Here is a 25,925-nt window from a genome sequence, read left to right as displayed (position 1 = left end):
CATCAAGACTGGTGTTGCTACACCCTCCTACGATACATCTGTTAACCATTTTAATAATTATGCAATAACAAAGAAATTTGCAGAAAACCACCAGGTTGTTTTCTCATAAACAAACCAGCGCTGACGTGGGATTCAGAGGGAGGCGTCCCGCACGCGACGCCATGAAAATCAGTGTTTCCTGGGAAATTCAAATGCCAAGTTTTTTCAGAGGCGGACCAATTCACCTCAAACGGCTTGATTTCAACTGAATTTTTCGGGTATTGCGCAAGGTAAACAAATTGCACAAAATGCAGAATGTGACAGATATTTGACCAAAGTTTAATATAAAATAGGAGAATTACACTGATCTTGCTCCTGAATTTACCCGTGATATGCACTTTAAACTCCAATCCTGAGACTCCCGGTCCGATCGGATCTTTCTGTTAACACGAGCTGAAATGTTTCAGGAAAACAAACTCCAGCATGTGACGTGACAGAACGTGGCTAAATAAAGGATGCTGCAGCAGGACGTGTTGGGGGTCGATGAGAAACGTGACACAGATGCAGCTGAAGGCTTCAACATGTCGTCTCCACACCCGAGTGTTTGATCCTGTACACACCACAACCGTGCGGAATTAATGAGCAAAATAAAATATCCATGGAAACGGACAACAGGATGCTTCCAAACACAGCGGGAATCATGCAGAATTATTTTTTCCGCCATCTTATTGTGACATTTCCCAACTAACGTGTGGATATGAACACGGACACACCCAGGGAGGCAACTTTTTAACCTACTCCAACCCCCCCCCCACACACACACACCCCTTTGTCTTTCATTAAAAGAAATTAAATTAAAATGGCTGAGAAATGTCTCTACACCTTTATTCCTCAATACAAACAAGCCAGAATCTATGAATATGCAAATTATTGCAAACATTATTATCTTTCTGCTGTCCACGTCCTCCTCCAATCACAAACATCAGGTCGTTCTCAAACAGCAAGCAAATAACTTCAGTAGGATTTCAGGATCAGATGTTTGATTTACCCCTTTATTTTGTGTCTGATTTATCTTATTTTAAAACCAGCCCAAAATATAATCAGAATATATTTCAGCGTTACCATGATGACCAGTATGCATTAATCTCTAGCGCTGACTGATTTCTCTAGCTCGTGAACTTACAGGTACAACGTCATCAGGATCTAATAATTTGCAAAACTGCAAGTGAAAATCACCATCAATCACAGCACACAGGGTCTGCAACTAGAAACTTACAGGGACAGCAGCAGCAGCAGCAGCAGCTACACACAATGCGGCGTAAATCAATCATGTTTGAGGGTCACAATAACAAAAAAATAAATAAAAAAAGGTAGCTTAGAAACCCTCTGCTCGGAGAGCTTCTCTGTGTTCCGAGACACTCATGTCCCCCAGAGCTTCTGCTGGTGTTCTGCTGCCTTCATTCCTTTGTTCTAGCACAGAAAATCAATGCAACTCTTTACAGACACACTGCTACCACACGAGGAGGTCGTGTCATTTCCTCCCATGAAGATAACGGAAATGTCCAAAGCAGAAAGATCATGTTTGGGTACAGCTTTAAAAAGCAGCTTTGGATGACCAACTGGACGAAGAGCAGCAGTAATTTCAGCACAGAGTTTATTTTCTGGACGTCTTCCATCATCTCATCTGTAAACATGTCCAGTCCACCAAAGTCTCTGCGCTCAGAGCAGTGTACACATCTGACATGCACACACATCTGATCATTCACTAAGCACCTGTGTAACTGGGTACTAACAGTCCAAAGCTGTGGACCAGTTACTTCCAGCTGGCTACATCATCATCAGTCTCGTAATGTGCTAATTAGAGAGCTAGCAGCTAGTCTGCACACAGGTTCTTGAGCTAGAAGCTTCCAGGTACTACATCATCATCATCATCATCATCAATGTCGTCTTTTAACAACTTGCATAATCAGATCTGATTGGTCCACAACTATGACCACAACCCAACCACATCCTGCTAGCTGCTTACAGAGAAAGCTCAGCATGCAGGACCCAAGGTGAAGATTGGTCCAAAGCCATGGAGCTCTTCATAGGGACCTCACAAACTGAGCTCACAGATGACTCCGCCCCCTGAATCAGTCATTTTGAAATTCTTAATCCATTTCTGAAAAAGACAATTTAAGGTAAACTGCTGAGGTGAAATAAATGCCAACATGACTCTCTGCTTTGTGAGATCATCCTCGATTCCCATGATGCACTGCGAAGTGGGACAGCTGACTAATGTGTGTGGGTGGGGTGGGAGGAGTAGGGGTGCAACTACCTCCCGCCAAGAAAGGAACACAAACGTCATCAAACTCACAGCTAACAAAATCAGCATCTGGCACCCGATGCACATTCAGCTCCGTGGGGCTGAGAAACCATGTGCTTCTGGGGTTAACTGGCTGGTTACCATGGTGACATCCAACCAGAATATCTTTTCCATCAACCAGTACATGAACATGTGGAGCAGCATGAGCGCGAGTGAGCGGGTCTGGATGTGCTCCAGTCAGGAATGATGTCCAAGTCTCAAACTCCTCACGGGTCTCCTCATCATCCATCATCATCAATGAGAGAAATCACATCACCAAAGTGAGGTGAGAGAGCGAGAGAGAGAGAGACACACACACGGACACAACACACACAGTTACTGCCTCTTTGCTCAGGGGGAGGAGGGAGAGGGGTTAAACGTCAAAGGCCGTCACATTGGAACGAATCTCTCCACTGTGTAAAGGCTTCTTCAGCTCCTGAGGTGCTCAATGTTTCCTGATGCAGTGGGTTTTTTTCACCTTCATCTCGCATACTGACATTATCAGATCGCTGGATCGTGCAGCGTGCTGGGGCAGGTTCACAACGCGTTTCTCACACCTCAAGGCATCACCATGAGGTACTCACCACACTGAGGACAAACATCTGGATCACACCACAGCACTGTTACACTCAGCTCAAAAGGTGTTGATTAATTCTCTGGAACAGCAGCTCTGTCAGTAGTGCAGGTTTATCTATAATTAATGCTCTCATTGTTTCCATAGTAACCGCTCCCTCACAGGGACCTTGACATAATGTCTGTCAGGAGAAATGTGTTTACATGACGTGTGGAAGGAGTCTCCAGTGTCCGCGCTCTGCAACGGTCAGAGGTGAAGCTGGAACATCTTCAGGATGGAGGGGTTTACACTTCTCTGCAGTTTCACCGGTGAGGAAGTGATGGTTTAATCGCTGCTCCAACGAGATCGGTGGATGTTAAGGGTAAAACTAAACTGATTTTAAAAAATAATCATGCTTTTCTTTAACCATTAGAAAAGAGATGATGCTGTTACAGTGTCCGGGTGGTAACAGTAACCCCACTTCATCACACCACCAGCACCTTGTGTTGATTAGTTTCCCATTACAGCACAACCCCAACAGGTTTATTCCTTAGATACAGAAATAATGGCACCCTTGAAATCCACACAAAGCTTCCAATCATCAGGAAAACGATCCATTTTCACAATAATGCTTCTCTTCAGTGTGTTCATGTTACCTGGGGGGGGGGGGCATGCACACTTATCACATCCATCACACACACACACACACACACCGCAGCTGTGTGTGTTTAGCCCGAGAGCTCGTATGGAACCAGCCTCAAACCTCTTATTGACACTTTTACACCTGTTCCTCAGCGCCACTCCGTTAGATTGCAACCTGATGGTTTTGTGTGCATTTTTTTTTCCTTCAGGCAGTTAACCCTGAAATGTATCCAATGAAAAGCTGTAATGACTAATGAAATATCAGTGTGTGCAGAAAAAAGAAAAAAAGAAAAACGCAGTGCTCTATTCACAGGGTTACAGCTGAGTCACATCTGAATTGCAAAATGAGTGAGGAGTGTTTTTATTAACCCTGGAGTAAAGAAAAAAGGAAATAAATAAAATAAAAAAAAAAACATGGGGAATGGATTTTTTTTTAGTCTGGTTTGTCAAAATCTGAATAATTCCTGAATTCAGTTCTTAAGATGACGGAGAACGATTACAGAAAATAAATAAATGTAAATAAAAACACACAAATAAGTTTCCCGTTCATGAACAAATCGGGGGGGGGGGGGGGGGGGGGGGGGGGAATCACACAGATTTCATACATGAGGATCCTATGATTTAATTCCTGATTATAAATCTATAATCACTCTCAGTTAATCACACAATCACAAATCAGTCTCTGCTGAAATATATTTATCACTTGTTTTGCTCTCCGAGACTTTCCTTAGATTTATCCTCAAAGTCATTAAAATTGTTTAAAAATATCAATCAATCAATCAATCATCGCACCAGGGTTTCTGACACTTTTTACTAAATTAAACATCATAAAATGCTCACTGTTTATTGTCCATCGTGAAAATATTTGAGAGCTGTAGTCCAGTCTGAGACTCAAACTCTCGACCTCGTTCACATCAGAACCGTTAAACACAAAATAAACCGAAAAGCTTAAGAGAAGAACAGCAACAAGCGCTGACATCTAAACCTGCTGCTGCTGATCACTCGCTCCACGTCACTCGACAGGAAACACAACACACACACACACACACACACGTTACCTGCAAGTCATTGGAAACATGTCAGATTAATCCTGTAGGTTACAACAAAAGTGAAAACGAAGGGAAAAAAAGCAGCATAGGAGAGGGAGAGAGAAGGAAGGAGGAAGAGGAGGCAGATAAGAGGGACAGAAAAAGACTGGAAAGAGAAAGAAAGAAAGAAGTGGATTCAGGGCTGAGAAAGAAAGATAGAAGAGAAGCTCACAGACAGCGAGAGAGAGAGAGAGAGAGAGAGAGAGAGAGAGAGAAGGGAGGGGTGTGCGCGCGCGCACAAGTGCAGGAAGGAGTGTGAAAGAAAAATAAGAACTATAGAAAAATAAATGAACCAAAACATAGGAAGAAGAGAAGAAAAACACTGTCATCACAGCATCACAGGACCCAGTGGGGGGCACAGCGCGAGAGAGAGAGAGAGAGAGAGAGAGAGAGAGAGAGAGCGCAACAGGTTGATCAGTAATCTCCCTAGAAACAGAGGCTGTGTGCACACATGGGAAAACAGCTGTTCACTCAGGGTGGGACTCTGTGTGTGTGTGTGTGTGTGTGTGTGTGTGTAAGGGGAGGTGAGCACACACACACACGCATGCCTGCTTCTATTGTACGTGTGAGATCTATTATTGATGCTGAGGTCCTTAATCAGCAATCGGAGACAAGCAGCGCTCCAATTAACCCTGTACAAGCACGAGGAGGAAAAACCTCAATAAACACACACACACACACACACACACACACACACACACACACACAGACGACATGAGAAGAATTTCAGCCATCGTTAGGAATAAAGAATAAAGAGGAGTAAAAGGCTCCGAACTGAAACAGTGAGGCGTCACAGAAACGCCGTCATTTACATTTCACACTTTTTCATCTCAGATTCTCCCCGAGTCATGTGACTTCCCATCATGCCTCAGCTCAACTTCATTACAGCTGCACTTTCACTCGGATACAGTTTCCCACTGCTTCCCTTGTCTCTCTCCCTCCCTTCACCCATCCTCACACTGCTCACCACACACACACCACTAATCAGTGCCGGGCGCCGCCATGCCATCTTCATTCCTGTGTGCAGCGAAGGAACAGAGCACCTGGTGGCAAGGAGAACGGTCTCTTCCCCCCCGTGGAGAGAAACCTGGAAGGAAACAGTCTGTAGTTCATCATGATGATTTCAGCACCGACTGGGACGCGTCCTCACTGACACACATCTTTTACACACAGGATCAGAACTACAGCTATGATGGCGCTGCTTTACTGAGAAATGACAATCTGCTCCGTGTCACACCTCAGATGTTGAGAGAACAGTGAGTGTGAAGACGGGCCGTCAAAAAAACTTGTAAAGAAAAAAAAAAATCTCAGAGGAGTTCATGAAGATAAACAGAGCCCTTCCTCCACTCCTGCCGTACATCTTACTCATAACTCGTGCTCGTAAAATTCTCCAACACCAACCTCTGAAAGCACGTGATACTCCACAGCGTAATCCAAGTGCACGCCGTCTCGCTAACAAACAGACGACAGGAAACGATCGACACAGAGGAGAAGCATGAAAATATCAAGAGGAGGAACTACAGCATCTGCCTGCGATACAGATAATTTGATTACACATTATATTTAATACAAAATCAATAACAAAAGATAATTACACAGTGTATCGGAGAGCGAAGAGAAACCATCACACGTGAGAAGAGAACGCGCACACACGCGCGCGCACACACACACACACACACACACACTTCACTTCAGCGAGCACTGAGACACTGTTTACACTCTGCTCATGAGTCAAGGTGAAATTCACGCCATGTCTGATGACCACACTCACTGATGTTGCTCTGCTCACTCAGATCAGATGCAGGATTGGGACAGACGATGGTATGGATCAGACGATCAGGTGACAGCCATCGTGAGAACTGGAATCTATCAAATCAGACAATTTAAATGTTTGTGAGAAATCCTGGTGTTTGCAGCTTTAAAGGGGCCGTATCCACCTTCTCAGAGCCCAGTCTGTGGTTTCTGTTTCCGTCTGTACTTCTGGGTCCTGAAAGCTACTCGTCCGCTCACCTCACTCAATTCCACACATTCACTCTCACTGATCTCCACCAAATCCATCTCAAATTTTCTCTCATCTACGGGTCACATGTGGAAGTTTCAAACACAAGACAATGTTCCGTTATAACGGAATAACTGAACACACCCAGAACAGATCGGACGAAAGAATTTAAAATCGAACTCCTCTGATAAAATACCTTCAGTTTCCCGTTACAGTTTCGGATCCATGGCCGAGGATGAAGCCGCATTGTTTTTCAAACGTAACACAGTGGAATATCGATGGCATCAGAAATGGCGACTCATCACTGAGAGCAGAGGATTCTGGGAAGAGTGAACCAGAACCTTTAAGATCAACAGAACTAAAGGGCATTGTATTTTATAATGCAGGTTTCCTTTACGCCAGATTTTTATCTTTCAGAGCGAGCAAATAAATAAATAAAACCCAGCCCTCTCTCCTCCTGCTGCTGAACTCAAAGCCCTGAACATCTTCAATCTCAAACCTGCCTTTCAGATTTTTCAACTGTAGGTCATAAAAAGAATTTTCCCGACACCCAATTATTTTTGTTTAGTGACCAAAAGCTACTGAATTCCAATCACAGACTTCCAATTTTATTAAAAAAATAGAACAATTAATGAGTTTATCTCCACATGGCCCTAAGGTCTGCACTATTTTTTCCTGCTTCCCCATGACCCAATTCAAGATACTACGTCATGCATCACGTGGTGGGCTTTCCCCGTTCGCGCAAGGCATTGTGGGATACAAATTTGAAACAGGAGAGAAAAATGGAGGGCGTGAGTGTGCGAATGAAACGTGAAAGAGCGACTACAGTAACGGAAAGAAAGCGAGAAGAAAAGACGTTATGTTATATATGAAGGAAAGGAAACGCAGGCCCAAACTAATAAATATGGCGCTCAGCGAGCACCTCGGTGTGATCAGCTGTTCGTTTAGCGACAGAATGATGGAACTGTCAGTGCACGCTCAAAGGGAAACCTGTAGATGGCAGTAATGCAACACTGTGGATGCCAGCTGCAGTAAAACCCAAAAGAAGAAGAAGGTAAACCTGCGCATGCGCACACGGACTTCCTCTGTCTGCTTGACTGCGCCAAGTGAGCGATTTCATGCACATTATTTGCTTTAATCCCCTCAAATTAAATAACTTCCCAGCCACAGAATGGCCTGATATTTTGTGAGATATTACAGAAATAAACAGATATCACAATCACCACATTTCAGACGGAACTAAATTTCACTGATTTTATGAAATCGAAAGGCCGTCTAGCTTTAACTTCAGGAAATGAAATGCCATGTAATTTATCAGAGTGACTTCATGACACAACAATGCAGCATCTCCTGCTGTTCACCAGAGTGCACGCGCACACACACACACACACACACACCTTGTTTAGAGCTTAGATCAGTTTATAATGAGCTTCGTTACAGATAAATCGTTATATTTATTTACAGTCCTGACTTCAGTCCTGCAGTGTTCCTGGCCTGGGAACAGGCGTTCAAGTTAAAACATTAATAATAATAATAATAATAATAATAATAATAAATAATAATAAACAACTAACAACAGCTTCAGCCATGTTGTAAACAGCTTCCTGTGTTTTTTCCACTGTAACATGAACACGTGTCTGGCCACGCCCACTTCATTTCCCCCCTCAAAGCCACAGACTGTCAATCAGCAGTAGTCAGTGGGCAGGATAACATCTCTCACTCACACACACACACACACACACACAGGTTAAACACCATCACTACATCAAAACAGAGAAATGAAACGTTCCATGACGTCTCTGACTCATTAATATTCATCACTGAGCTCAGTTCAGCATCAACAAGCACAATAAATAAAATAAATAAAATAAATAAAATGTAGGTGCTTGTACTCAGTTTGATAAAAACAATGACAGAATCCTGAGGTTTATCAGTAACGATAAACGTCTGGAACCTTCTTGAGTGTAAACGTTAATGGAAGCTGAGCTGGGGCTGTGATCCCGACCTGCTGCTGGAGGTTCTGTTCGGATCCTGACGGAGGAGGAACAGGAACTGCTCACTCATGTTACTGCGCTCAGCCGAGGAGGGACAGCGTCTGGTTTCCATTTTCCTCTTCAATATTGCAGGAGCGTAATCAAGAGCAGAGAACTGAAACCCAGCTGAGAGCCTGAGCAGAAAGACAAGTGGTCACCTGAGCCGGACCGAGCCGCCGGGCCTTTTACACACGCCGCATTGTGTAGTACAGCACAGGAAACAGAGAAGGCCAAGCGGCTACGGGAGACCTGCTGCTGTCAGACCCGCGGGTCACACGGGCGCGCCTCGGCACCACGGCAACGGTGAGAGAGAGTGTGAGTGAGTTCACGCGCGCGTGAGAGAGAGCGAGTTGAAGTTCTACATGTTATCTTCGAGAACATTCCACAGTGAACAGGCCAAAACTTTGGGTTTCTGTATGACGGTGTGCTGATTAAAAAAAAAAGTTTATAGAGCTTTTAATTTAGTATAAAATATATTATTAACAACAAGGATTATACTTTTGGCTATATACATTTGCTCACCCATCCAAATTATCGGAATCAGGTGTTCCGATCACTTCCATGGCCACAGGTGTATAAAATCAAGCACCTCGGCATGCAGACTGTTTTTACAGTTTGGAGCTGCCCCTTCCTCTTCCAACATGACTGTGCACCAGTGCACAAAGCAAGGTCCAGAAAGACATGGATGACAGAGTCTGGTGTGGATGAACTTGACTGGCCTGCACAGAGTCCTGACCTCAACCCGATAGAACACCTTTGGGATGAATTAGAGCGGAGACTGAGAGCCAGGCCTTCTCGTCCAACATCAGTGTGTGACCTCACACATGCGCTTCTGGAAGAATGGTCAAAAATTCCCATAAACACACTCCTAAACCTTGTGGACAGCCTTCCCAGAAGAGTCGAAGCTGTTCTAGCTGCAAAGGGTGGACCGACATCATATTGAACCCTATGGATTAGGAATGGGATGTCGCTTAAGCTCATATGTGAGTCAGGGCAGGTGAGCAAATACTTTTGGCAATATAGTGTGTATATGAGTGATTCCACGCTTATGGGTACTGAAATGGGGACATGAACTTATTTTTAAAAATTCACCTAAAACCATTTCTTTTTTTACCATCAGGTCACAAAACATGTAATCTTTAATGAATGATGTGTTAAAAGATAACTTTAATTTTCTGAGATGTAATAAAAACATATTTATATGCCAAAGTCAGAACGTAACATAAGTGCTGTGGACATATGTATTCTCAATTTTAACAATGTAGAATTACTTTTTGAAACATAGGAAGGTGATGTTTTAGCAAATATAATTAATAAACATGTGTAGTAGAATAAACATACACATTCTTTCAATAAGATTAACATGGTATATAGCTAGATTGTAATTAATTTGTAACAGACGCGAGATGGACAATCGTAACAGAAGTAATGTAACAGACATCATTTTGGAACTCATAGGCTTGACTTTGGCATATAAATATGTTTTTATTACATCTCAGAAAATTAAAGTTATCTTTTAACATATCATTCATTAAAGATTACATGTTTTGTGACCTGATGGTAAAAAAAGAAATGGTTTAAGGTAAATTTTTAAAAATAAGTTCATGTCCCCATTTCAGTACCCATAAGCGTGGAATCACTCATATATATATATATATATATCTCATCTCATTATCTGTAGCCGCTTTATCCTTCTACAGGGTCGCAGGATCCTATCCCAGCTGACTACGGGTGAAAGGCGGGGTTCACCCTGGACAAGTCGCCAGGTCATCACAGGGCTGACACATAGACACAGACAACCATTCACACTCACATTCACACCTACGCTCAATTTAGAGTCACCAGTTAACCTAACCTGCATGTCTTTGGACTGTGGGGGAAACCGGAGCACCCGGAGGAAACCCACGCGGACACGGGGAGAACATGCAAACTCCGCACAGAAAGGTCCTCGCCGGCCCCGGGGCTCGAACCCAGGACCTTCTTGCTGTGAGGCGACCGTGCTAACCACTACACCACCGTGCCGCCCATGAATCTAAATCAAGATGAAAAAAAATATTGGGAATTTTTTTTGACAATTTACTGTTCTTGTAATTCTGCACCTCTGCCATATATATATATATATATATATATAAATAAAAGGACATTAATACAAGTATTAATAAACATACATTTTAAAAAATTCATTTTTTCCCTGTATTTTTATTATTTTATAAAAAGGTTCTTTAACAAATGTGCAATACAACATTCATACATTACAATCACCTTATATCTCCCATCCCACCCACAACAAACCTTTATGCCACGGAAGAAATTTCCTAAAAAAAAAAAAAAAAAAGAGGCTCATGGTGAATGCCTGCGTCGTTTTTGAGCTTTGCTCCACAATGCGCTCTCACTTACTATTAAGGAAGTGTTGTTAGCTTATCAAAATAAGTCAGTAGAGGATCCCAGGTTTTATAGAATTTTTTTGGTGGATCCTTTTAGAAAATATTTGATCTTTTCCAGTTTTAAAAACATCATTATGTCAGAAAGCCATACAGATGCTTTTGGTGGGGTCACTGATTTCCATTCCATGAGTACTCTCCGACGTGCTATGAGGGTTGCAAAAGCAATAACCTTTTCTTTACTGCTGGGTATTACAAAAAGTCTCCTCCTTGTACCCCAAATATAGCTGTCGCTGGGCTGGGTTGGAGAGCTACGCTAAAGGCCTCGTTCAAAATCTTAAATACTGATGTCCAGAACTCTCATCTTAGAACACGTCCAGAACATGTGGGTTAAATCTCCTCTGGCCATTCTACAGCCGTCACATAAATTGTCTTCGTTAGAGTACATTTTGGCCAGTTTTGCCTTACTGTAATGCATACGGTGGAGAATTTTAAACTGAATTAAGTTTAAGCGTGCACAGGAGGAGGAATCATTCACCCAGCTCAGAGCTCTATCCCACACTGCCTCAGATATGTCAGTCTCCATTTCTTCTTCCCATTTAGCTTTAATGCCATCCATAGATGTTTTTTGGATGACATAATTAAAAAGTTGTATATAATAGATATCTGGCCTCTAACGCTACGTTCACACTGCAAGGCTTAATGCTCAATTCCGATTTTTTTGTGAAATCCGATTTTTTTGTGAGGTCGTTCACATTAACAAATATATGCGACTTGTATGTGATCCTCAGTATGAACGAAAAGCGACCTAAAAGTGTTCCGCATGCGCATTGCAGGATACGACGACGTCACACGCAGTGAGCATGGCCAGTGTTTACGGAAGTAAAACCGCCCGGTTGCGGTATGACTCATCCAATCTAGCTTGAATAGCTGCATCCCCCCAAATGGAAATCAGCTCCCTAACCTCTGCGTCCTTCCATTGAGAAGATTCAGAACCTTCACAGCCCGAAGCGTCCCTCGCATTGATGTCATGCGCAGGGGCGCAGATACGTTTTTTGAACTGGGGGGGACAAAAAACTGGGGGGAACAAAGCTGCCAGCAAACCAACCCCAACCCCGATATGCCTGTCAATCTTGTTGTGGGTTACCATAGCAACCAAGCTCGAGCTCGCAACCTGTGCAGTCCGCGCAGCTCAACCATCCGAATATCAGTCTTTGTTTTGTTTTATGTGAGTTGTTGCAACTATGTATACACTGCCGTGCACCTCAATAAACCGAATGGTAATTAGTCTTTTGATTTTTCCGTGAGGTTTGCCTTATGCGAAGAAAGACAGCATAGACGTTTTTTCCTCCCTATAAGTGGGGGGGACCGAGCGAGGTGAATTTAAATCTGGGTGGGACGAGTCCCACCCTCTATCTGCGCCCGTGATTATGCGCCATGTTGTTGTAACTTTTTTTGAGAGACCCGCCGCCTACTTCAGCGCAGAATAGTGACGTTTGTGGCTTGTTGATGACGTGTAAGTCGGATGAATGCGACCTGGCGGTTCAGACTGAAGTCGCATATGAAAAGAGCGGATAGGAATCGGAATTAGGACCACATATCCAAACGGCCTGGGTCGGATTTGAAAAAAATCGGATCTGTGTCGTTCATATTGTCAATAAAAGATCGGATACAGGTCACATATGGGCGAAAAGATCGGATTTGAGTCACTTCAGCCTGCAGTGTGAACGTAGCCTAAGGGTAAGAGGAGTTTGAAGTAGATCATCCATAACTGATTGTTCAGGTAACTGAGGAAAGGATGGGATGGGTGTTTGAATGAAACGGCGAATCTGCAGGTATCGGAAGAAACCGGATTTAGAAATATTGAACGTGCTGGAAAAAAGTCAGTGAAATTGGGAAAGACCTGGGTAATGAAGAAATTATTGCATGTAGTGAGGCCTTTATGGCTGCACTGTCTGAAGGTGTCATCCAACTTAGCAGCTGGAAAATGGTGATTATTACAGATAGGACAATGTATAGAAAGATCAGACAAGTTAAATGTTTGCCTAAACTGTATCCAGATCCTAAGTGTAAAACTTACTACAGGATTGGAACAGAACCGTGAAGGAGAGAGGGGAAGTTCTGAGGTAATCAGTGCAGCAAGTGATGCTTGTTTACAACACTTTGCTTCTGCACTGCACCAGTCCGTTTCAGGGGTCTGGAGCCAATAAACAATTTTTTATAAGTTTGCTACCCAATAATAACTCAACAGATTTGGAAGGGCAAGCCCACCTTCTTTTCTTGGTCTTTCAAGATATGTCCTTCGTAGCCTTGAGGATTTACCTCCCCATAAAAAGTGTGAAAGTTGCTCTTCTGTTGAGTGAAAAAAAGACTTTGGTAGAAAAACTGGAACACTTTGAAATAAGTACAGAAATCTAGGTAGCACATTCATCTTAATGCAGTTAATTCTCCCAGCTAGAGATAAATAAAGAGTACTCCAGCGCCGAAGGTCTGGCTTTAGTTTCTCAAGTATGGGAGAGAAGTTAGCTTCAAATAAACCAGAGAAGGATGGGGTAATATAAATTCCTAAATATTTAAATCCTGACTTTGACATACAGAAGGGCAGGCCTGTATCTTAGTTTGAGTGCCTTGTTATTTATAGGAAAACGAACTTTGAATAACTTATTTTATAACCAGAAAAACTACTGAAATCATTTAAAGTACTCAAAATCACAGGTGTACAAGACGGAGGATCAGTAATGTAAATTAAAAGATCATCAGCAAACAGTGAGATTTTATATTCCATCTCCATCCTATTAATCCCCAGTATAGATTGTGTAGTCCTAAGCCTGATTACCAGGGGTTCTATCGCTAAAATAAAAAGCAGAGGGCTTAGAGGACAGCCTTGACGTGTTCCTCTGGACAATGGAAAATATTGTATTATAACTTGTTAGTGACTACCACAGCTTTTGGAGAGGAGTACAATAAACGAATCCAGGAAACGAATTTTTGACCAAATCCAAACCTTTCCAATACAGAAAACAGGTATCGCCACTCGACTCTATCGAATGCCTTCTCTGCATCCAGGGACACCACCACCTCTGGTACGTCCACCACACTCAAAAGCCTGCGAACGTTAATGAATGAGTGGCGTCGTCTGATAAAACCCGTTTGGTCGGTAGAGATTATATCGGATGTTACGGTGTTGATTCTAGCTGCTAAAACTTTGGAAAGTATCTTGACGTCTACATTCAGTAATGATATGGGCCTATAAGAGGCACAGTGCACTTCATCTCTGCCTGGCTTCAGTAAAACTGTAACAAGAGCCTCTGTGAGAGGGAGGACTGTTCAAAAGAGTACTGAAACATCTTAAGTAGTAAAGGTGCCAGTTGTGAAGCAAATTTTTTATAAAACTCTACCGGAAAGCCATCCGGCCCAGGAGTTTTCCCACTCTGCATGTCTTTGATTGCGCACTCTATTTCTTGTGTGTCTAGAGGCTTTTCCAGGTTTTTGCTTTGCTCCTGTGTAATATTTGGGATGTCCAGATTTGCTATAAAAACTCTGTCATACGAGTAGCATCTTGAGGGAATTCTGATGTGTATAATTTTGAGTAATATTCTTTGAAGGTATTGTTAATTTCTTGTGGGTCTACGGTCAGATCCTGATGCGTTTTTCTAATGGCTGGGATGAGCCTGGATGCAGATCTGCCCTTTAACTGATGGGCAAGACGACGCCCAGCCTTCTCCCCATGTTCATTAAAAAAAAAAAAAAGCTTGCAACCGCAACAGGTTTTGCTCAGTCTTTTCTGTGGATAGTAGCTCATATTGCACTTTCAAACTCGGTTTCTGTTTGTATAGTTCAGGGGTTGGGGTTTTTGAATATTGTTGATCTATTTTCAGTATAAAGTCAGTTTTTCCTGTGCTTGTTTCCTTTTTTTATTACGTGATGCTGAGAATGATATTATGTGTCCTCTGAGTACCACTTTTAAGGCTTCCCAGAGTGTAGATGGAGATACAGAGTCTGTCTGATTAGTTAAAAGAAAGTCATCTACTGCTTTTGCTATGTATTAACAAAAGTTTGCATCTGAGAATAGTGTTGTATTCAGTCTCCAAGTTTGTTTTGCTGAGCAATTAAGTGTGATGCTGATGTCAAGGATGAGGGGTGCATGATCAGAGTCTACAATAGCAGTGCATTCTGCAGCTTTTACTGCAGGGAGAAGACGTTCGTCAATGAAAAAAAATTAGTCCATTCTAGAATAGGACTGATGCACATGTGAAAAACAAGATTATTTTCTATTTGGGTTTAGAAACCTCCATGGGTCAATACAGCCTACATGACTCATGAGAGTGGAGAGTGTTCTGGACATCTTTGATGTAGGTATAATTTTGGGGTTAGAGCGGTCCATGGTTGTATCCATCACACAGTTCATGTCCCCACCAAAAATTAAACGATGAGTGTTTAAATCCGGTAACAATGTCGTTATCTTCTTGAAAAAATCTGCGTCGTCCCAGTTTGGGGCATACACACTCACCAACACCACAGGTATGTGGAAAAGAAGACCTGATGCTATAATATAATGTCCTTGGGGGTCTAAAACAATTTCTGAGGCAGTGAATAAAACTTTTTTGTGGATTAATATTGCTGCTCCCCTAGCTCTGCTACCAAAGTTTGAATGGAACACTTGCCCTACCCAAGCTTTTCTTAACAGTATTTGATCCTGTACCCGCAGCTGTGTTTCCTGTAAAAATGCAATTTCAGTATGCAATCTTTTCAGATGTGTAAATATTCTAGTTCTCTTCAGTGGTCCATTCATACCTCTAACATTCCAACTCATAAAGCGTACTGCAGATCCTCCGGACACATTTCTACTTTCTATGTTTGCTGTAGTGGCTTTGTGTCCACCTGCACAGGTAGCAAAGCTTGTGATGTTATTTTACAGCCATGAGATGAATTGTAAAAGAAAAAAAAAGAATTAAAGAAAACCCTTGCCCAAAAAAAAAAAATAAAGCCCACCCCATCCCTTCAAAAAGACAGGAAAACTCTAGGTTCGTCCTCTGAACACTGACGAACCGCAGCCCTACTGTGCTTAAACTTCCCGTAGTCCATTTACACATCCTCCCCACACTGCTCCACATTACGCTAAACAGGTAGACACAGTCAAATTCTGACTTGGCATAGGCTTAGGTAAATCAGCCTGTTCATCCAGTCCACTTCACACCTTACCACAGTAGTGACACAAGTAACACAATACTAGTTGAATAATTGTTCATTGAACTGAGTTTACAACACTACAAATACCGTCTGACAAGAAAATGAAACAATAGGACTTTCCACCTCCAGTGCTGGCCGAATCACAGCCACACCTCGGTGCTCAGGCCCTATGCACAGCTGGCTACATCATGCCTACCTGAACATCTGGGCTAATAAATTTAAAAAAAAAAAAAAAAAAAAAGGGCGTTCTGATTGCAATATGATGCGTAGATTGGTCTATGCATTGTAAACAATTGTGCAATTTATGACGATAAGGCAGATCTCCAGTCCATTTCACCCACTGGTCTAATTTTAGTGAGTCCAAAGTAGTCTAGGCTATTCACCATCATTTTGGTCCACAGGTCCCTCTGGACGCTTGTATGTAGCAACTCGGTGGTCGTAGAACTCTTGGGCGTCTTCAGGTGATGAAAAGATGAATGACTGCTTGCCAAATTCAACTCAAAGTTGTGCAGGGTACAGCAGATTAAAATCGCACATTCTTCACATACAGGAGCTGTTTGACATCCTTAAATGCTGTGCGTTTTTTCATTAGTGCTGCTGACATATCTGGATATATTCGCAGTTTAGTGCCATTGAACTCCACGTTATTCATCCGGGCCCAGTGTAGTACTTTTTCCTTTTCCTGAAATCGGTGAAAGCAGACCACAAACAGCTGGGGTGGCTGTTCTTTTTGGGGTTTTTGGCCAAGTGAGCGATGTGCTCATTCCAGTTCAGGCGGTTTGTCCAAAACTCCCGGCATCACCTCCATTAACATGTTGGATACAAACTTCACTGTAGACTGACCTTTCTCGCTGTCCTCTGGAACATTTAACATCCTGAGATTAGCACGCCTAGAGCGATTTTCCAGGTCCTCCAATAGAGATCTTGCAGTCACGTGACTGGAAAGTTAACAGCCACCATCTTGTCGGTAAAAAACACCGCTGAATACTGCTGCACTCGTGTACAGAATGGATCAATTTCAACCGACGGACTACACGGCTCATTTTTCTAATGAACAGATAACTAGATATATGTCTAAAATAAACGAGCTACAGATTAGTGACCCTTATGGCTTATCGGACAGAGTTTTCACTACCGTGTCAGTGGATATTGAACTGCCAGCGGAATACCCAGACGTGTATAATTACCTCATCAACTTTCCCTCGCTGTTCAGTGGTGAAGCACTGCGTGCTTATAAATCTCTGGACAGTTTTCTTTACAGAAATTCAGGATTTGTCAGCGACTCAGATGTGGCATCTTGTAAACAAGAAAATAACAATCCTCATTGGATGGGTAAGTCACTTAAGTATTGAGTATAGCACTGACCAGCCGATTATAGAATAGAATAGAATAGAATAAGGTAATTCCAGCTGTAATTCCAAATCGTCCGTCTTGTTTACCATGGATCTGGCGTTGGAGAGGTAGAGGCTTAGCAGTGGAGATTTGAGTGGCTGTTTTCTGAGCTTAGTCAACAGGCCGGCTCTGCAGCCTCGCTTTTGCTTCCGCTCCCGGCGCCGCCTCCTTCGCTTTGCTTCTGATAACAATCCACGGAGACCCCACTGGTCTCGCTATCTCGTCCGGAATGTTGTGCATGTGATGGAAATCGCTACAAACCAATATCCAGTAAGTCCATACGGTTGTAGTGGATATTGAAGTCTGATACAGATGAACAACACGCAAAAATACACACAAAAACCATAAAAAACGTGCACAGGTAGGGAGAGCTTGTAGCCGCAGCCATTGTAGTAGAATTGTATATAGTAGGGTTTTCCAGAAGAAAAAAGTAGAAGCAGAAGTAGAACTAGAAGTAGAAGGCGGAAATATGGCGTTTGACCGACAAGATGGCGTCTGTCACAATCTGGATCAGCTGTGACGTCACATGCAAGTGCTCCATTGGTCAAACAGGGTCGCGTTATGTTCCTCCAAAAGTTTTATCTTTTTTTCTGGAATGTTCAGTGCAGAGACGTTGTCACCAACTAGAGATTCGGTTGCACTTAGCCTTGCCTGAAAACTGGTTACAGTCTCGGTTAATGCGTTCACGGAGGATTGGAGAGGAGCAATCGACTCTTGAATTAAAACAGAAATGTCCTCTTTTAGTGAAGTTCATAGTTTGTCCAGTTCAGCGACCAGTTGACTCATGGAAACTCCATTTGAACTTGGCGTTTCAGCAGAATCATTGTTAGCCATGACGGTGACTTTGCTAGCAACACTGGTTTTTGACGTAGCAGCTGAGGATTGTCTTGTCGGTTTGCTCATGTTGTCGGTCAATGCTGTCTTTTCGATGTAAAAGTGATGTTCACTACTAAATAAAATATTATTAAATCGAAAATGGCCTTAGTGGCGCTTTTTAAAGGTTATATTGAAATGTTAAGCAGGGAGCTCTACTGTCTTGCGACCTATCTCCTCATGGTCAAACCAGAAGTCCTATTCATTGTTTTTTAAATTCTATTCATTTTCTCATCAGATCTGAGCGACTCCCGGGTCACACGCCTCCTCTGGCATTTTCACTTTCAGAATGTTTCCACAACATTCATTGAACTCTGTGGACTGAATCGTCACCCTGATGTTAGAGTGAAAGGCTCAGAACTCCCCACACACCTGGAGAGAGAAAAAGTGAACGCTCCGCCTCCTGGTGAGGTGTAGAAGATCGCTGAGTGACATCAACTTTTACCTTTTGTTTGCACGACTGACTCACTGTTTGTTGTTGGGGGTTTTTTTTGCTCTCAGGCAGATTTGATCATTGTTGAGGATTTCTTTTCCTCCTTCATCAGCTGCCACACGCCGAGTTCCTCTTTAAGCCGAACACACAGCTGTTGGTGTGAGACGTGGATCAGGGAGCGTGGAGAACATTCGGACACGCCCGCACTGCCACTGAGGAATTTTTAATATAACTTTCAACTTTCCTTTAATTTGAGTGACTCATCACGAGGCGCCTGGGGGTGGGGGGGTGGTGTTAGATCATAAACCCCACTGCAGGCATGGGTAGCAGGCCACACCCAATAAAGTAATAAACGTTACATAATTGTGTAACGACATTAATGTGATTAAATCTGCATTAAGGTCCGACACTGAGGGGTTTTGTTTAGCTCGAGATGGTGACAGAGACGGGGTTTATGGGTAACAAGAGTTAAAGGGACGAAACTCGGCTTGTTTTTTTAAACTCAGAAAGGGCTCCGTTTTGCTTTCAGCAAATGTTCTGTACATTTTGATTTTGTTCGTGTGATCGTGTCCTCTACATATCTGTGAAGAATCTCAGTCATCCAGGTCCATAGTAATCTGTGGTTGGTTGAAGAGAGCAACTGGACTTGCTTGAAGATTCTTGAAAACGTTTCGCCTCTCATCCTAAAGGCTTCCTCAGTTCTGTCTGACTAATAGGGAGAATCCAGTATTTATCCTCTCATGGATCATCATAGAATCCGAATCAGAATGCTGATGCTAGTGGACACGCCCATATTATGCCCTGACATTCTCACAAATAAAACTTCTCAGAAGTCCAAATCAGACCCTGGCCTCCTCACGACACACACACACACACTCCAACGAGCTCCACCCGGCCTGCAGCAGGTAGAACATTCCGGTGACGGAGCTCAGCTTAAGGCAAATATCCTGATTATACAGCGATGCAAATAGTTTGCTGAGCAAAAGAGAAAAGTGGTGCACTGATGGAGGAAGCCGAGTCGGAGACAGACTGCAGTTCCTCAAAGTGAAGTTACATAAGAGTCTGAACAGGATGAGAGAAATGAGTGCGCATTAATATCCTGGTCTGATCTGATCCGATCCAGGTCATCATGCTGCTCTCATTCCTCAGAGATGAAAAGTGAGGAGCTTATTAAAGCTGAAGCCCCGTGGTACTGTAGAACAACGACGCTCATGGCCAAAACGAGGCCAGTGAGGAAACGAGCCAGCGATGGAGCGAATGCCAACAACGAGCTGTCACCAGCGACCAGTCAAAACACGACAGGAGGAGCCACAAGAGAGCCACACACACATCTAATGAAAACACACACACACACACACACTTGTTCTTTGGCCTTGGCCTCAAACACAATCGAAGAGGCTTTGTTGTGACGCCTTTACTGGAAATCTGCAGCACAAGGACACCAATATGTTCTCAGAAACAATAACAAGTTCAAGGCAAAGAGCTGAAAGCAGAAAAACTTCTAAACAGTTCAGTAAAATCCACGGACAAGAAAGAAAGATCTGTTCCATTAATCAGCTCACCGAGTACCAAATACTCCAACAGCACTGATCACACAGAGCAGCGCCCGCTTCAGCGCCCGCTTCAGCGCCCGCTTCAGCGCCCGCAGCTCATTCTGGGGTTTAACAGTTTCCTCGTCAAGCAGTAGTTCACTAATCTTGCTAACAAAACAGCTAACATTACACTAATGGTCATATCCAGTAAACCAGGAGACATTTTCACTAATGATGCTTGTGAATATGAAGCTCACGGTCAGGCACGTAAATAAATGCTTAAGATCGTTAAAGAAGAAACGAACATCATTGATGTGGGTGTGGTTATTTTTTTTACCTGGTGTTTTTTGCCCAACACACTCACACACTGAAGGATCTTTAGCTTGAAAAAAAATATTCAGTCCAACACAAAGCTAAAACTGCTGTTAAAGATGAGAGAGAGAGAGAGAAGTAAATTTTTTATCTCAGGAGCTGAAGTGTGTTAAAGGCAGCGTGTAATGGGAGAACCCAATCAGCCCAGCGTTAATGTTTCACTCGCCAACAAAGTGCCATGTGTTTGGGCCGTGCCAGGAGTGTGTGTGTGTGTGTGTGTAAAATGGAGGGTGTGTTTGTTGGGTTCTCAAAATCCAGCCCATGTATTTTCCAGCAAAACAACACTGACTACAGACACGAACTTCTCCTCAGGATCAGACTGAAGCTCTGAGGACAAGTTTCTCCTCCAGGACGACTGTCGTTCAGTGTGAAGAGGAAACACCAGGCAAGTCATCGCATCACCTGGCGCTCAAGCAGCTGGTTGTTCCTGCAAACATACGTGCAGGGGAAGAAACCTGACCCCGCCCCGAGTCCACCTCGCCCCAAGCCTGCCCCGCCCCAAGTCCGCCTCCTGCCGAATCACTGCCGTGTGTTTAGGTTTTATAAAGCATATGTGATCATTTCAGTGCCGGCCTCATATTCAGGGGGTTGTGAAGAGATTAGAGGGTTTTTTCACTTCCACTTCGATTATGCAAACCGGGGAGATAAACAAACAAACAAACATAAATAAATAAATAAATAAACTTACATACTCCACCTAAATTCGTACCTGACTGAGGTGAAGATAAAGCTGTCATTCAGGAAAGTCACGGTGCTCAAAAGACAAACAGAGATTCATTATTTTAGATCAACGAGCCAAATGTTTTTGCTCCATATGAATATTTATGAGTGAATAATTATTTTAATCAGCAGCAGGCAAATTCCAAAAACATTCTGCCAAAAACAAAAAACCTGCAACAATTTTTTTCCCTCAATAAACAAAAACTGTTTAATAAAAAGTGTCACTACTGCACGCAACAAACAGATCAACAAAAACATTCACACATTCTTCATTAACCTTCAGATTTCAGAATCAAATCGAACCCTGGGGGTCTCTGTTCAGGGCTTTGGGTTTGTTTGGTTGTTTTTTTTTTTTTTTAAGTTTTTCATAACAGAGAAAAAAAAAGCTCACAAAACCAGAGGCATCATGTGCTTAGTTGCAAAACGACTCCAGCTGAATGCATTATTTATTCAAAATGGGTTTCAATAGAAATTTCAGCTGCTGTTTTCTTGATGGAAAAAAAAAAAAAATTAACGATGCTGCAAATTACAGCGGAGTGAAAATAGAGACGCGACAGAACAGAGGTGTTTTGGGAACTAACGTTTCCTTAAAGTGAACAGTATAAACACACACACACACACACACACACACACACACACACACACACACACAAAACAGCAGGAAGAGGAACCCGAGTGAAGCTCGAACCTGACCCTGTGGCTCCAGAGCTCAGGCTGTAAACAAGGTTTCATCCCCCGAACCTCAGCAGAACTTCAACTACATTTCAGTTTGAACTTCAGCTCCATCACAGAGAAGAAAACCTTTTCCCTGAAGCATCAGGCAGCACAACACGCTATTAACACCGAACAGTGCCACAGCAACCTCTCATCGTAAACAAGAAGAAAATTATTTTAAAAAAAATGAAGAAAAGGAAGCGTCTCCTAAAAACTCACACTGTTCCCTAATTTTATATCCTCTCAGCAAAAACAGAGAGCGCAAGAGAGAGAGAGAAAGACAGACAGACAGACAGACAGACAGACATCCGTAAATTGAAGCAAAACTCACAAAACAGAAACGAGTGACTCACCTCAGCTCTCTTTCCTCTTTATTGATTTTCACTCGTCCCATTTTATCTCCTTTACTGTTCAAACATTTCTTTCCCCTTTTTCTGTCTTCCTTTCTTTTTTCTTCCTTCCTTCCCATCATCTCATCTCATTATCTGTAGCCGCTTTATCCTGTTCTACAGGGTCGCAGGCGAGCTGGATCCTATCCCAGCTGACTACGGGTGAAAGGCGGGGTTCACCCTGGACAAGTCGCCAGGTCATCACAGGGCTGACACATAGACACAGACAACCATTCACACTCACATTCACACCTACGCTCAATTTAGAGTCACCAGTTAACCTAACCTGCATGTCTTTGGACTGTGGGGGAAACCGGAGCACCCGGAGGAAACCCACGCGGACACGGGGAGAACATGCAAACTCCGCACAGAAAGGCCCTCGCCGGCCACGGGGCTCGAACCCGAACCTTCTTGCTGTGAGGTGACAGCGCTAACCACTACACCACCGTGCCGCCCTCCTTCCCATCATCTTTCCCCTTATTTTTCCACTTCCTTACTTTTTTCTCTCTCTACTTCTTCCTCCTTCCACACTTTTCCCTTCCTTTTATCATTATTTTCCCGCCTCCTTCCTTTTTTTTCCTCATTCACAACTATCTGTTTCACCTTCAGCTCATATTCCATCATTTTTATTGGACATGGAGCAATTTACTGTAACATGTTTGTACAGAGCACAAGGTGTTTATTTATATATTTTTAAAAGAGGTGTCCAACGTTTTGCCTCGTCTCCTGAAGGGTGCCAATAATTTTGGAATTAAGTCTAATTGATTGAATTCAGATCAAATTCTCACATCATGGCAGCTGCTGGACCTGAGAGGAGTGAAGAGGGCAGAGCGGCGAGCAGATAAACCCGCTCCAAACAGTTGAAAGAGATTTTCAGGAAAGTGGAAAGAGTGAGTCACTGAGACACATTCCACAGTTTCTCTCTCTCTCTCTCTCCCATTTGTCTCGCTGTGTCTCTCTACCCATCTCTCTTGCCTCCCCACCTCTCTCTCTCGCTCTCTGAACAGGAAGTGAGATGGCAGAAAACAAGGAAATGGGCAGCGGAGTTTCCTGTCATTGCAGCACGCAGCTGAAACTTACTGTGATCAAACACAGGAGAAAAACCGTACAATCTCCAGAAGAGTCGGAGATAAAGGTCAAGAAAACCTGATATTAGCGCACTGACCACGCCCCTCTCCACCTTCAGCCGTCTCACCAAACTGATCTCTCGCTTATCATCTCATTCTTCTGCACACTTTCAAAGGAAAACAGGTCACTATTTCATCATATCTAAGAATTTACTACTACTTAAAAAAAAAAAAAACTTATTTTGGTCTTACTGACTAATCTCCGCCCCCAGGGCCTCCAGAGAAACTCCTCCTATTTTCACAGGTACGGTCATGTGATGGAAAGTCGACCACTGACTCAACCAGGGTACGGATAGTTCTAGATATGGTTTGTTAGTGTACCGTTCTGTAACATACCACACTGCTGTGTCCCACGGCTACAACATTCCATTTAGTGGGGGGACACGACACGAGAGAGAGAGGAAAAAAACTCCAGGTCTCGTATCAACAATATGACTGAGAACCTTGAAGTATTTCTCCACTTTCCATCAGAACAGGAGAGCGGGTCTGTGCTGCTCAGAGGAGTCACATCGAGGGCTGATGATTAGCGAAACAGCAGGAGAGAATGAGGAAGGAGCTTCTCTCTCTCTCTCACACAGGAAATAAGGACGTTAGAACAAGGACGGCATCCTGTGGTCCACATATGAGAGGGTGCATTTAGTGGACGGTGAAAATGGAGAAAATCGTTTTTCTGGTCACACCAAAAGACCCAAAACAAACAGATCACATTTATTTCAAGCTTTTTTGCAGCGAGTTGACCAAACAAAACAGACAAAACAGATCCTTTGAACGCTAAATCTAAACCCAAGTCTGAACAACGTGAGAAAAGGCATCAGGCACAAAAGAGCTGAGAAATAAAACTGCAGGGAGGACGGGACACAGCTGGTGGCGGCTTAGGATTCAAACAGAGACGCTAACGACGCTGCAGTCAGACAGACACATGATGCTCCTCTCCAACATGAAGGGAATCGAACTAAAGACCCACATGCAAACAAATCAGCAAATACATACAGTTCACCAGCTTCCTCCCCAGTGCACTACAGCTGTACACAAGCGCATCACAAACGTCGTTAACGTGGTGTACGAGAGCAGGATAAGCAAACCAGTTCTCCTCACAACATCAGGAACACACGCAGGAACGTCGCATTTCTGTCTGCGACCACAAGCAGCCCGATTTCACTACAATGAAATGAAAATTTTTAAAAATTAAAAAATTAAAAAAGGCATCTATCAGTTATGTGATTAAAATAGTTTAAATGGTATCTAATCTTTTTTATATTTTAGTAGCCATTATTATAAAAGTGCTTAGTTACATTAACTTATCGTATAATTATTTATAATTGTAAAGTATAATTAAATTTAATTTGTTAAATTAATTGCTACTAAAATTGCATTTTTTCTGATTTAATTTCTTTTTTGTTGAGAATTAATTTTTTTTTTTTTTAAACTGATCATCATGATACAGATTGTTCAGTGTTCCAGCTAATTTATTTTACCATGGCACTGCATCCGGCCCTCAAACACCAGTGCCACACCCAAATTTATATATGCCCTACTGATAATCTTCCAGAACTTTCCAAGCTCCTGGGACATTCATTACTTCACATTACATTACAGGCATTTAGCAGACGCTCTTACTCTTATCCAGAGTGACGTACAACACACCCAGAGCAGCCTGGGGGGCAGTTGGGGGTTAGATGCCTTACTCAAGGGCACTTCAGTTATTCCTGCTGGTCCAGGGAATCGAACCAGTGACCTTCTGATCCCAAAGCTGCTTCTCTAACCTTTAGGCCGTGGCACATTTGCTCTGCCACAGAAAGAAAGTGCGCCCTAATGAGTATTGATGACTTGCACTGAAGGTAACGCATGTTGACCAATCACAGCGCATTGTTAGGGCGGGGTCATAGTCCTGCTCGGTCCACCATTTTGTCGGATTACAATAACGAGTGAGTGCAGTAAGGTACATCTGAGAAGCAGTGATGCTGACAAACACGTGAAAGAGAAAAGAATCCGTAAAAGAAGCGAGCGGCCCACAGACCCGAGCGTCTCCGTCTGCCAGAACGTCAGGAGATCCAGAAGTGGAGGACGAAACAAATTCAATCAGAAGCTCAGAACGACAGATCGAGACTCTAGTTAAAGATTTATAGAGAATCTCCTCACTAACGTTAACGTGTTAGACTGGATC

General features: G+C 43.0%; 1 protein-coding gene across 5 annotated transcripts in view; it reads right to left on the bottom strand.

The window, feature by feature from the left end:
* ptbp3 (polypyrimidine tract binding protein 3) overlaps positions 1–25,925 on the bottom strand; it is an 88,907-nt gene that overhangs the window by 55,137 nt on the left and 7,845 nt on the right. Inside the window, exon 1 of one of the 5 annotated variants that reach the window (XM_060909016.1) lies at positions 13,291–13,371. The exons of the other annotated variants lie outside the window; for them this stretch is intronic. The gene's annotated coding sequence lies outside the window, so the exon portion shown is untranslated. Of the gene's footprint in view, positions 1–13,290; positions 13,372–25,925 lie in introns of those variants that run through there. 5 annotated transcript variants of the gene reach the window in all.

Source organism: Neoarius graeffei, chromosome 25 (genome assembly GCF_027579695.1).
Source record: "Neoarius graeffei isolate fNeoGra1 chromosome 25, fNeoGra1.pri, whole genome shotgun sequence".
Lineage (NCBI taxonomy): Eukaryota > Metazoa > Chordata > Actinopteri > Siluriformes > Ariidae > Neoarius > Neoarius graeffei.
The sequence above is the reverse complement of the archived record's forward strand: the minus strand, read 5'-3'. Positions and strand labels throughout refer to the sequence as shown.